Raw genomic sequence first — 12,549 nt, 5'->3', positions numbered from 1 at the left:
AGGTCTGGTTACGCCCCTGCCGGGAGGAACAGGGAAGCTGGGTCAGAGGCGTTTGAGCTGCGCGGGTGCGTTACATTTGTAATCAAGATAGTTCTCTTCTGGAGGCAGCATTTCAGTACATCTGCCCAGTAAAATACCTGTTTCTAATCTTGAGTTGAGAATGATCTATGGTTTTCAGAAACGCCCCCTTTGGGGGGGGGGGGGGGAGAGGTTGATAGTAGATATACCACGGTCTGGTACTGAAGTGACACATTTGAAGCTACTAAGTTCTTTTCTACCGCCCATGGTAGGAAATCCAAGCGGGATTGCATTGCAAGAGCCACATCGTGAAGATCGAAACGAGCCTCTGCTGCTCCTGTACTGAACTGGATCACTTGCTAGCGGAACCGCCTCCGCTTTAACTGCAGACGGAACTGCTGGGTCTTGTTTGGGTGCAGGCGGCAGAGACTCGCAGTCATCAACAGAGCGTGGCGTAAGGGGGCGTGGCTGCCTCCACCAATTGCCGCCGGCCTCTCGAACTGGGCTACGCCTGCTTACAGGGCTGAAGTTGGTGAGAAAGCCTGCAATGGATTCTGGTGCGGGTGTCTGCTCTGCTTAGTATCTTTAAACTGTTGTTTGGCAGATGCTTTCCTAGAGCTTTTCAGGGATTTTTCATAGTAAATTAAGGACCTTTGCGTGAGTCAGACATCTCATTTGGCAAACACAGTAGTAGAACAAGAGCTTAAATTTGCCTTCTATGAATTATTTTATGCTGATTACTAGAATCTTTTTGATGAAATTAACAACCTTAGCATTTTATTCTTACTCCACTTGAAGATGATGACCATTGCTAAAAGTTTTCTACTGTTAAGTAATTTATACTGTGACTTTGCCTGTGGTCATAGAGTTTCTTTATGCTATGGTAGGGTACTGCAGCATTATGGCGTGAAAAGACTCTTGGTATTCCTGTCTGCTTGCGTATGATGTGTTCATCATGTATGTAGCAAATCTGTTGTCCATCATTTGAAAGTATTAAATGATTTCCTTTTGGAACGGTTGAGAAGCAGCAGCATGGGTTAACAAAGAATATGTAAGGGACTTGCATAGAGGCTCAGTGTTAGCCGAGATTGGGTGGCAGAGCTGGTGGGGGGAGGCGGGGCTGGTGGTTGGGAGGTGGGCCTGGTTCTGGACAGATTTCTACGGTCTGTGCCCTGAAAATGGCAGAAACAAATCAAAGTCAGGTAAACACATGGAGTGGCCTAGTGGTTAGGGTGGTGGACTTTGGTCCTGAGGAACTGAGTTCAATTCCCATTTCAGGTACAGGCAGCTCCTTGTGACTCTGGGCAAGTCACTTAACCCTCCATTGCCCCATGTAAGCCACATTGAGCCTGCCATGAGTGAGAAAGCATAGGGTACAAATGTAACAAAAAAAAAATATGAGTTTAAATTGTTGGGCAGTCTAGATGGACCATGCAGGTCTTTTTCTGCCGTCATCTACTATGTTACAGTGATGTCACCTGAGATATTTATGTTTGAAAGACCTATCTTTCTCTTTCGCAGCATCTTCCTTCCTGGCACAAACCACTTTAGAAATATGTACATCGGCTCTCCTTCACTTTTATATAGGGAATGCTGGGTAATATGGAGGGTATACTTCACACTGATCCTCAACACTTATTGGTGGTGAGGGTGAAAGAGGGCTCAGATCTCTGCTGACATTGGGAGCTGTTCAGTTACCCTATAATGAGCTCACATTACAGTACAGGGGCAGGATATTGGAGAAGCTGGGGGGAAAATCTTGAAAAGACTTGGATCTGATCTGATGCAACGTCTGTGGGTTAATATATGGAGTATTTGCCAAGGAAAAATAATATTAAGCAAGCATAATTTAACTTGTATTCTTGATATTTAGCATGATTCCTGTAAACTACAGAAGTGAGAAAAATTCATATTGTAGAGGGAACCACAAGGAGAACAGCAAAGGTGACTCAAAGAGACGATGATGCTGTGTGTGGTCTAGAAGGGTTTATTGATCAACAATAACGACTTTATGGTCAACACAATGACTCGACACAGCCGTGTTTCGGCCCATCGGCCTGCCTCAGGAGTCTTCCTGTGTTGTACAAATGAACGGGTAGATGTCGTTAGCTGTATCTGTTTCTCAAGATGAATCACTATGGATCTGCTCCAATCTCATAGAAACTACGGCTCGCCTCTTGACATAACTTCCTGTTTCCTCAGAGGCAGGATGCAGTAGCAAAGAGGCTGGTGCCAGTGGCAGGGAAGCCTATGGGAATTACTGCTGCTGCTGCCACCTTTCGGAAGAAAAATAAGGTAAATGCAGGGAAGAAAGGGGGGAAATGCTAGACCAGGTGTGGGGGTGGGGGCATGGGTAGCATCTCATTCCTGCCTTGGGCAGCAGATTGCCTTGGGCCACCCCTGACTAAAACTCTTGGGGGAGTAGCCTAGTGGTTAGTGCAGTGGACTTTGATCCTGGGGGACTGAGTTCGATTCCCACAGCACCTCCTTGTGACTCTGGGCAAGTCACTTAACCCTCCATTGCCCCTGGTGCAAAATAAGTACCTGAGTATATGAAAACTGCTTTGAATGTAGTTGCAGAAACCTCAGAAAGGCAGTATATCAAGTCCCATTTCCCTTTCCCTATTTGAGATTCTAGATGGAATGTTGCTACTATTGGAGATTCTAGATGGAATGTTGCTACTATTGGAGATTCTGTTGCTACTATTTGAGATTCTACATGGAATGTTGCTATTCCACTAGCAGCATTCCATGTAGAAGCCTGCTCTTGCAGATCAACTGCGCAGGCTTCTGTTTCTGTGAGTCTGACGTCCTGCACGTACGTGCAGGACGTCAGACTCACAGAAACAGAAGCCTGAGCGGCCGCACTGCTGATCTGCAAGGGCAGGCTTCTAGATAGACTGTCGCTAGTGGAGGAGTAGCCTAGTCGTTAGTGCAGTGGACTTTGATCCTGGGGAACTGAGTTCGATTCCCACTGCAGCTCCTTGTGACTCCGGGCAAGTCACTTAACCCTCCATTGCCCCTGGTACAAAAATAAGTACCTGAATATGTAAACCGCTGTGAATGTAGTTGCAAAAAACCACAGAAAGGTGGTATATCAAGTCCCAATTCCCTTTCCCTTCATGTCAGATTCAGTAAATGAGTAAAATCTATGCTAAGTACTCTTCCATAAGGCACATTCCAGGACAAGTGCCCTGTATACAATAGTGCTTAGGGCAGAATCCTGCACCCAACCTTAAGTATGAGGATTTACACCTGCTGAAACCTGGTAGAAATCCTGCTGTGCAAGTTCTATAACACTGTGCCTAAATTTGGGGATTTCTCCCTACCTGCCCATGCCCTTCCTCTGGCCATCACCCCTTTTGAGTTCCACGTGAGACCATTTAGGTGTGCGTTTATAGAATAGTGCGCAGGCACTCGCAAATCAAAATTAGTGCCAATTAACATCAATAATTGATTGTTGACACCTCATCATTAACTCATTAATTTGTGTGCACATCTGTCCTGTAGAAGAGGAAACTTAGGTGTTTGCACACAGCCTAAGTGATGTGGGCAACTTAGGTTAGGTTTATCATTTATCATTTATTTATTTACTATACCGTTACTTATTGCATCAGCAAAACAGAACGGTTTACATTGTAAAAATATGCATTTAAAGCACACAATACAAACTAAGAAATCCAGTGTTTGATAGGAAAGCACAAAAAACAGAAACATCCATATGAAAGAAGTAACTAAATAAATTTGATGACATTCATACTAAAGAACCAATTTCATAATGCTGCATTATGAAATTGAACATCCTTTATATCTATTTTATTTTCATTCCCTTTGTCATGCGATGTTTTCAAATGTACTCTGGAAAAATACATTTTTAAGGCTTTACGAAAGCAAGTATATGATTCTTCTAATCTAATTACTTTTGGAAGGCAGTTCCATAGTGTAGGGAATAAGGAAAAGAACGCTGAGGCTCGAGTAGATTCCCATCTAGCCCTTAGGGGTGACGGAATTACTAATCTGTTATCTGTAAGTGACTGAAGTGTACGTGTTGGTGAGTACGGTATAGTGAGATTTGCAAGATATGATGGGGTTGAAAAATGTAGTGCTTACTGGCTGAGGTCGATGATGGAGGTGTAGCCCCAAACCATGATGATGGGAGAGGGGAGCTACAACTGGGTCCCCATTTCAAGGCCTTAACAAAAGCAAAGGCTGAGAGTACTAAGATGGCACAGAGACCAGAAAAAGCTCAAGTCTCCTCGCCAGCGGTGACCCTTGAGGCGATATGGGAGACTCTACAGACGGTGATGACATCAACCAGCAAGATCGATCCGTTAGTGGGTAATGTAAAGGAACTAGTAAAAAAGGCCCGTTTCTGACACAAATGAAACGGGCGCTAGCAAGGTTTTCCTTGGAGTGTGTATGTTTGGGAGAGTGTATGTGAGAGTGAGTGTTTGAGAGTCAGAGTGAAAGTGTGAGTGTGTGAGAGAGAGAGAGAGAGTGACTCTGGGTGTGAGTGTGTTTGTGAGAGAGTGTGTGTGAGAATGAGAGTGTGTGTATGTGAGACACAGTGTGAGAGAGAGTGTGTGTGTGTGGGCAAGAGACAGAGTGTGTGTGAGACACAGATTCTCTGTGAGAGTGAGTGTATGACACCAAGCGAGTGTGTGAGTGACTGTGTGGCACATAGAGAGTGAATGTGATACTGTGTGAGACAGAGTGTGTGAGAGTGAGAGTCAGAAAGACATTGTATATGAGAGAGACAGTGTGAGCCGTGCCCTCCCAATCCATGGCCATCTGTCCCCTGCCCCCTCCATTCATCCTTTTCCAGCAATTCCCCTCTGTCCCTGAGCCCTGCCCTCCCAATCCATGGCCATCCATGTTTGTCTGTCACCTGCCCCCTCCATTTTTCCCTATCCAGCATTTTCCCTCTCTGCCTGAGGCCTGCTCTGCAATCCATATCCATCCATGCCCATCTGTCCCCTCCATTCATCCCTATCCAGCAATTCCCCTCTCCCTGAGTCCTGCCCTTCCAATCCATGCCCATCCATGCTCCTCTGTCACCTGGCCCCTCCATTTTTCCCTATCCAGCATTTCCCCTCTCTGCCTGAGGCCTGCTCTGCAACCCATATCCATCCATGCCCATCTGTCCCCTCCATTCATCCCTATCCAGCAATTCCCCTCTCCCTGAGTCCTGCCCTTCCAATCCATGCCCATCCATGCTCATCTGTCACCTGGCCCCTCCATTTTTCCCTATCCAGCAATTTCCCTCTCTCCCTGAGTCCTGCCCTCCCAATCCATGCCCATCCATGCTCCTCTGTCCCCTGCCCCCTCCATTCATCCCTTTCCAGCAATTTCCCTCTCTCCCTGAGTCCTGCCCTCCCAATCCATGCCCATCCATGCTCCTCTGTCCCCTGCCGCCTCCATTCATCCTTTTCCAGCAAGTCCCCTCTCGCCCTTCCATGACCCCCCCCCCCCTCGCATCCATGCTACTCTCTCTCCCATGTCCCAGCCTGGCCCGCCCTCTTCTCCCCCCCCCCCCCCGTTCGCATCCATGCCTCCCCCCCCTTCGCATCCATGCCTCGCATCCATGCCCCCCCCCCCCCCTTCGCATCCATGCATCCCTTTTTTTTTTTTTTATTCTTTTTAACTTCACCTCCGTGGCGGTTCGTGCAGCGAAGCGTCAGGGAAGGAGGCGGCGCTCCCGACGTCTAGCTTTCCCTTCGCTGTGTTCCGCCTTGTTTTGAAGGCGGAACACAGCGAAGGGAAGGCTAGACGTCGGGAGCGCCGCCTCCTTCCCTGACGCTTCGCTTCCGTATTTGTTTGTTTAGGCGCGAGGGCGGGGCAGAGACGGCTGGATGGCTTCACACCACGAACGCCACGAACCCCACGAACCCACGAACCAGGGAGTGACGTCAGATGGCTTCAGAACGTTGTCCTCAGTAGAACGTTCACGGTGCGTTTTATTATATTAGATTAACTATTGCATTTACTTCTATGGAAAATGAGGTAACTGAAAAGATTAAAAATTTGTCAATTGAAAACTCTAAATTGAAGGAAACCTCAGTTAAATTAATACAGGACAATATGCTGAAACTCAATAAGCTGGAATACTTTGAGAATTATAACAGGAGGTTAAATCTATGATTTTTGAACTTTCCACGGACTTCAATATATTCCCCATTAGAAATTTTTAAAAGGTATTTGGTAGAAAATTTAAAATTTACCTTAGAAAATATACCTCCAGTGAATAAAATTTATTACCTGCCTACAAAGAAAGAAATACAAAGGTCGGTGCAACAGGACTTAAATGTATCAGAATTACTGGAAACTTCAATGTCCGATATAACTGAGTGGCAAACTTTGTTAGTTTCATTCATATTTCAGCAAGATTTGGAATCTGTTAGGAAGATGGCTTTCAAGAATCTACAAACCCCATTTTATGGGGGGAAAATCTGGGTTTTTCCAGATGTTACCAAACAAACTCAAATTAAGAGAAAGGACTTCTTAGCACTTCGGTATGAAACTTTGTCTTTGGGAGCCTCATTTAATTTGAACTATCCTTGCAAATGCAACATAAAATATTTGGAGGTTAAATATGTTTTCTTTTCACCTGAACATTTAAAACAATTTATTTCTCAGAAAAAATTATTATAATGCTTGTTGAGTCCGAACCGTTATGTTTTGCCTTAAGATTAGGATGTTGGGAACTGTAATAATGTTTTGGGGGGGGTTATAATCTGCTATTGCTTTATTTCAGTCTTGTCATATATTGAGTGAATCTCTTTCAACTGAGTTTATAACGGCTCCTAGCCCCCAGTTTCAGGTGGTCTAATACAAGTATGAAAAAATTTTCTTGATTTGTCTTTGAGCAAAATATGTGATATTTCCTGTTTTTCCTATCCAAGTAGTAAATGCTTGTAAAATGTGAAAGTGATAAATAAAAGTAAAAAAAAAAAAAAAAAAGAAAAATGTAGTGCTTTACATGTCAAAATGAGGACCTTAACTTTTACTCTGACTTCTATCGGAAGCCAGTGAAGATAGTATAAGAGGGGTGTGATCCTGTCATACTTTGAGGCCCGACAAATAACACAGGCAGTCGTATTTTGAATTGTTTGTAAACGTTTTAAAATTGACCGTAGGAAATTGTCCTCAGACTGGGAATTGTTAGAGTCAGGATGTTCAATCCCACGTGCATAAATGTTCCATACTCCTTTCCCCCCTAACACAGGGGTGGGCAACCTGCAACCTGAGAAACCATGGGAAATATACACAGAAAAGTCATTAACTAGAGTTTAAGCAATTTTAAATGCTGTGTTTCACAAATATTTTCACAACAGCCACTCTAGCAGTTTGTTTCCATTGCTTTTAGTTACATTTTTACTTATTCATTTATCACAGAAGGTCTATGGAGCTCTGTATATTTCCAGCAGTGGCGTAGCTACGTGGGGCCTGGGCCCCTGTAGATTTGGCCCTGGACCCCCCTGCCGATGACCCACCCGACCTCCCCTCCTGCCGCCAACCCTCCATCGTCGTCGCCTGCCTTTGCTGGCGGGGGACCCCGAACCCCCGCCAGCCGAGGTTGTCTTCTTCTCGCAAAAGGCTTCCTTCTGTTTCTGACGTCCTGCACGTACAATGTGCAGGATGTCAGAAACAGAAGGAAGCCTTTTGCGAGAAGAAGAGGACCTCGGCTGGCGGGGGTTGGGGTCCCCCACCAGCAAAGGTAGGCGACGGCGGATTGGCGGCGGGAGGGGGGTCGAGAGGGTCGGCGGCGGGAGGGGGGCAAAGTCGGCAATGGCGGGGGGTCGGCAGCAGAGGAGGCAAAGTCGGCAATGGCAAGGGGGGTTGGCACCGCCGGGGGGGGCTAAAATGTGCCCCCTCACCTCGGGCTCTGGACCCCCCTCCCGCTGAAGTCTGGCTATGCCCCTGATTTCCAGTTATGACATTACGTAATTTTGCAGCCTGCTAGGGATAGTACTACTACTATTACTACTTAGCATTTCTATAGTGCTGCCAGGGTTACGCAGCGCTGTACAAGTTTAAACAAGGGGAAGGACAGTCCCTGCTCAAGAGAGCTTACAATCTAAAGGTAACAAACTATGTAGTCAGTGTAGGTAGCATGAATGGGGAAGGTGGTTAGGCGCCAAAAGCAAGGGAGAAGAAATGGGCTTTGAGTAAGGACTTGAAAATGGGCAGGGGGGCACATGGCATATGGGCTCGGGAAGTCTGTTCCAGGCATAAGGTGATGCGAGGCAGAAGGGGCGGAGTCTGGAGTTAGCGGTGGTGGAGAAGGGTACAGATAGGAGTGATTTGTCCTGAGAGCGGAGGTTACGGGTGGGAACATACGGGGAGAGGAGGGTAGAGAGGTAATGGGGGACTGCAGATTGAGTGCACTTGAAGGTCAATAGGAGAAGCTTGAACTGTATACGGTAGTGGATCAGGAGCCAGTGAAGCGATAGTACTGACATTCATGTGGCCCTCTGTTTATAAAGGTTGCCCACCCCTGCCCTAATAATGCCAGGAAGGTTATTAGTCATGGAATTGACTTGCCCAAATTATTTGAGATCATACATGCTGAAGTATACACAAACCTCCCAGCAATGTTAAGGATTGGACTGCATTTACATTACAGCCTCGCAAATGATCACTGTATCTCTAAAAGCCAGATAGAGCGATTTGATCTGGATTCTGCTTGCTGAGTACGTGGCTGCAAGGCATCTTAAAGGTAGAAGTTCAAATCTAAGGACAAACCACACTTAACGATATTGTGAGCGTGGACAAGGACCTAAGGTGACATTTTTGTTCTACTGTTGAGACGAAAAGAAGCAGGATAGATTTATTTCAGCATAGAGGTCAACAGGGGAGTTGAAATGATTGAGAACAACAATTATAGAATGAAAAAGTCTGCAAACGTCCATATTTGGAAGTCAGGAGAAAATGGAGAAAGTGCTTCCATGAATAACAACAAAAGCATCAAAATTGAAATATAAATAATTTAAGAGAAAACATCTTGTAAAATTTGAGCTCAAAGTGATATAACTTACATGTGTTTTGTAAGTCATAATACAAGCTATTTGTAATATCTATACTCCGTTGAATAATGAATATCACTTATGTAAGTTCCCATGTATAACAAATTCTTTGAATAAAAATATTTTTTAAAAAATAGAAGATTATTAGAATGAAATTAATCTATGAGATCTTAAAATGAAATGTGGAATGACTAGGAGATATCAGAGATATCAAAAGTCAAAACTGAGCTGACCAAGAATGCAATTAGTGGATGATAGGCCATATTGTCAAGTCCTGAAATTAAGGGGCAATCATTGCATGCACATTGCAAGAGATTATTATAACTGAAAAATGACAGCCAAGCAAAAATGCCTCTCTCTCTCTCTCTCTCTCTCTCTCCTCTCTCTCTCTCTCTCTCTCTCTCTCTCTCTCTCTCTCTCTCTCTCTCTCTCTCTCTCTCTCTCTCTCTCTCTCTCTATCTATCTATATATATATATATATATATAGATATTTTTTTTTTTTTTAGAGAGAGAGGCCACTTTTACAATAACATCACCCCCCAGTGTTTTTTTATATATATATTCTGCAGCCCAAGGATATCTGACACCCTAGGCTAGATGAACCCTCAGTCACTCTCCTCCCTCCAAGGGGTGGCTCAAGTCCCTTCTTCCCTACATCTAGCAGCTCTCTTTCCCTTCCCAACCCATGGTAGTCCAGCATCTCTCCTTCCCTGCCTCCTAAAATGTTCAGCATCTCCCCTTCCCCCTCTGAAGTGTTCAGCATTTCTCTGCTTCCCTACCTTGCCCTGATGTCTTCAGCATCTCCCCTCCCCACAACCCCCTCTCTTGTGGTGTCCAGCATCATCCCTTCCCTGCCTTCCTCCACTGAGGTGTTCAGCATCTCCCTATCCCTACCTCTCCTTCCTGAGGTGTCTATCATTCGCTCCCCTCTACAGTGTTCAGTGGCTTCTCTTCCCTACCCCTCCACTGAGTCCACCATCAGTTTGTTGAAAGATACCTCATCACAGCTAGTATGGGGCCTTGGGCATCCATGCATGCTCAAGGCAAGCCAGATCCTTGAGTGGCCTAGTGGTTAGGGTGGTGGACTTTGGTCCTGGCGAACTGAGGAACTGAGTTTGATTCCCACTTCAGGCAGCTCCTTGTGACTCTGGGCAAGTCACTTAACCCTCCATTGTCTCATGTAAGCCGCATTGAGCCTGCCATGAGTGGGAAAGCGTGGGGTACAAATGTAACAAAAAAAATAAAGGTGATCCCGATGAGAGGGAGCAAGACCTGGCAAGCCATGAACATGAGTGGATGCTCAAGGCCCTATTCCGGCCATGGTGAATCTTCTTTAAACAAGCTGATAGTTGCATTGGTGCTGCACTCCCCCTCCCCCCAAATTGAGCCACTCTAGGTGGATGCTTAGAGGCATATTTTGAAAGCACTTAGATTTACAAAGTTCCATGGTAACCTATGGAACTTTGTAAGTCTAAGTGCTTTCAAAATGAGCCCCTTAGTCTCCCTAGTAGTAAAGCCAGCCATGACTCTCTCTCTGCCCAGAAGGGATCAGAATTATCACAGGGGAGATTGCTAATTAACCCCCCCCCCCCCCCCCAACATCAAAATGTATTCCTAGGGTACTCAGTTTCTCTTATCTTACAAAAGTAGAAGGGGAAGGGAAATTGATTGGGTGGCAGGCCCAATATACTTCTTTGATTAGGCCTACCAATGGATTAATTCTGCCCCCTTTAAATACTTATATTGGTTCAGACTTCTTATAACCTAAGCAATCTTCCCATAATACTTCACCATATCTATTAATTATGCAATCGTGGCAAATGAGGAAGGTATTTCCCCACAGTGAATGTGCATTCAGAAAAACAAATGAGTGCTTAAGGCCCCACTTGGATCATGCTTTTGGTACTGTATGCAGTTCTGGTCCCCCCATCTCAGAAACAGTACAGTGGAACTAGAGAAGAACAACAAAAATGATAAAGGGGATGAAGCACATCTCTTATTAAGAGAGGCTATATAGGTTAGAGCTTTTCAGCTTGGAGAAAAGATGAGTGGCAGCGAATATGATGGCCATTTATAAAACCGTGAGTGAGGTGAAATAGGGAATGGTTAGTTCACCTTTTAAACATCACCAAAGCAAGAATATATTCCATGAAATAACAGTCAGCAGAGTAATAACAACCATAGAAAGTATTTTTCTTTTTACACAGTATATAATTAAACTCTGGAATCTGTTGCTGGAGGATGTGCTCAAGTCGAGTAATATAGCAGGGTTCCTGGAGGAAAAGTCCATAAAATATTATCAGCCAGGTAGACTTGGGAACACCATCATTTCTCTCTTGAAATGAGATCTGCAAGGTTCTTGTGTCCTCAGACTGGTAATTGTTAGAGTCAGGATGTTCAATCCCACGTGCATAAATGTTCCATACTCCTTTCCCCCCCTAACACAGGGGTGGGCAACCTGCAGCCTGAGAAACCATGGGAAATATACACAGAAAAGTCATTAACTAGAGTTTAAACGATTTTAAATACTGTGTTTCGCACATATTTTCAGAATAGCCAGTCTAGCAGTTTGTTTCCATTGCTTTTAGTTACATTTTTACTTATTCATTTATCACAGAAGGTCTATGGAGCTCTGTGTATTTCCAGTTATGACATTACGTTATTTTGCAGCCTGCTAGGGATAGTACTGGCATTCATGTGGCCCTCTGTGTATAAAGGTTGCCCACCCCTGCCCTATTAATGCTAGGAAGGGAAGGGGAAGGAAATTATCACCTTCCTTTCTCCCCCAACTAACCCTGGCGTATTTTTCCTCTCACCTCCAAATTTCCTCTCCCCCCAGAATACTATCATTTTGATCCACCTATGCCACTCCAAGGACAGCTTGTAGCTGGCAAGACTTCAGTGGCCAGCTCTTCCAGTGGTGTATCGAGGCAGGGCAGTGGGGGCGGTCTGCCCAGGGTGCACGCTGCAGGAGGGGTACAGGGAGCAGTCACGTAGCTGTTGGCTCCACTGGTTCCCTTCTCCCTCTGCTGTTACTTCCTGTTCCAGGGCAGAGTAACAGCAGAGGGAGCAGGGAACCAGCGGAGCCAACAGGTAAGAAGAATGCACCTGTGATGGGGGGGGGGGGGCTTGGAGGTGATGCGCTGGGGGAGGGGATGATGCACCCAGGGGGGACAGATGATGCTGTACCCGATGAAGGGGGGGGGGGGGTAGCAGCTAACCAAGGAACACCACTGAGCTTTTCTAATCTACATAAGTACATAAGTAATGCCACACTGGGAAAAGACCAAGGGTCCATCGAGGTCAGCATCCTGTCCATGACAGCGGCCAATCCAGGCCAAGGGCACCTGGCAAGCTTCCCAAGCATACAAACATTCTATATACAGTGGGGGAAATAAGTATTTGATCCCTTGCTGATTTTGTAAGTTTGCCCACTGACAAAGACATGAGCAGCCCATAATTGAAGGGTAGGTTATTGGTAACAGTGAGAGATAGCACATCACAA

This window comes from Microcaecilia unicolor, chromosome 1 (genome assembly GCF_901765095.1).
Source record: "Microcaecilia unicolor chromosome 1, aMicUni1.1, whole genome shotgun sequence".
In the NCBI taxonomy this organism is placed as follows: domain Eukaryota; kingdom Metazoa; phylum Chordata; class Amphibia; order Gymnophiona; family Siphonopidae; genus Microcaecilia; species Microcaecilia unicolor.
The sequence above is the reverse complement of the archived record's forward strand: the minus strand, read 5'-3'. Positions refer to the sequence as shown.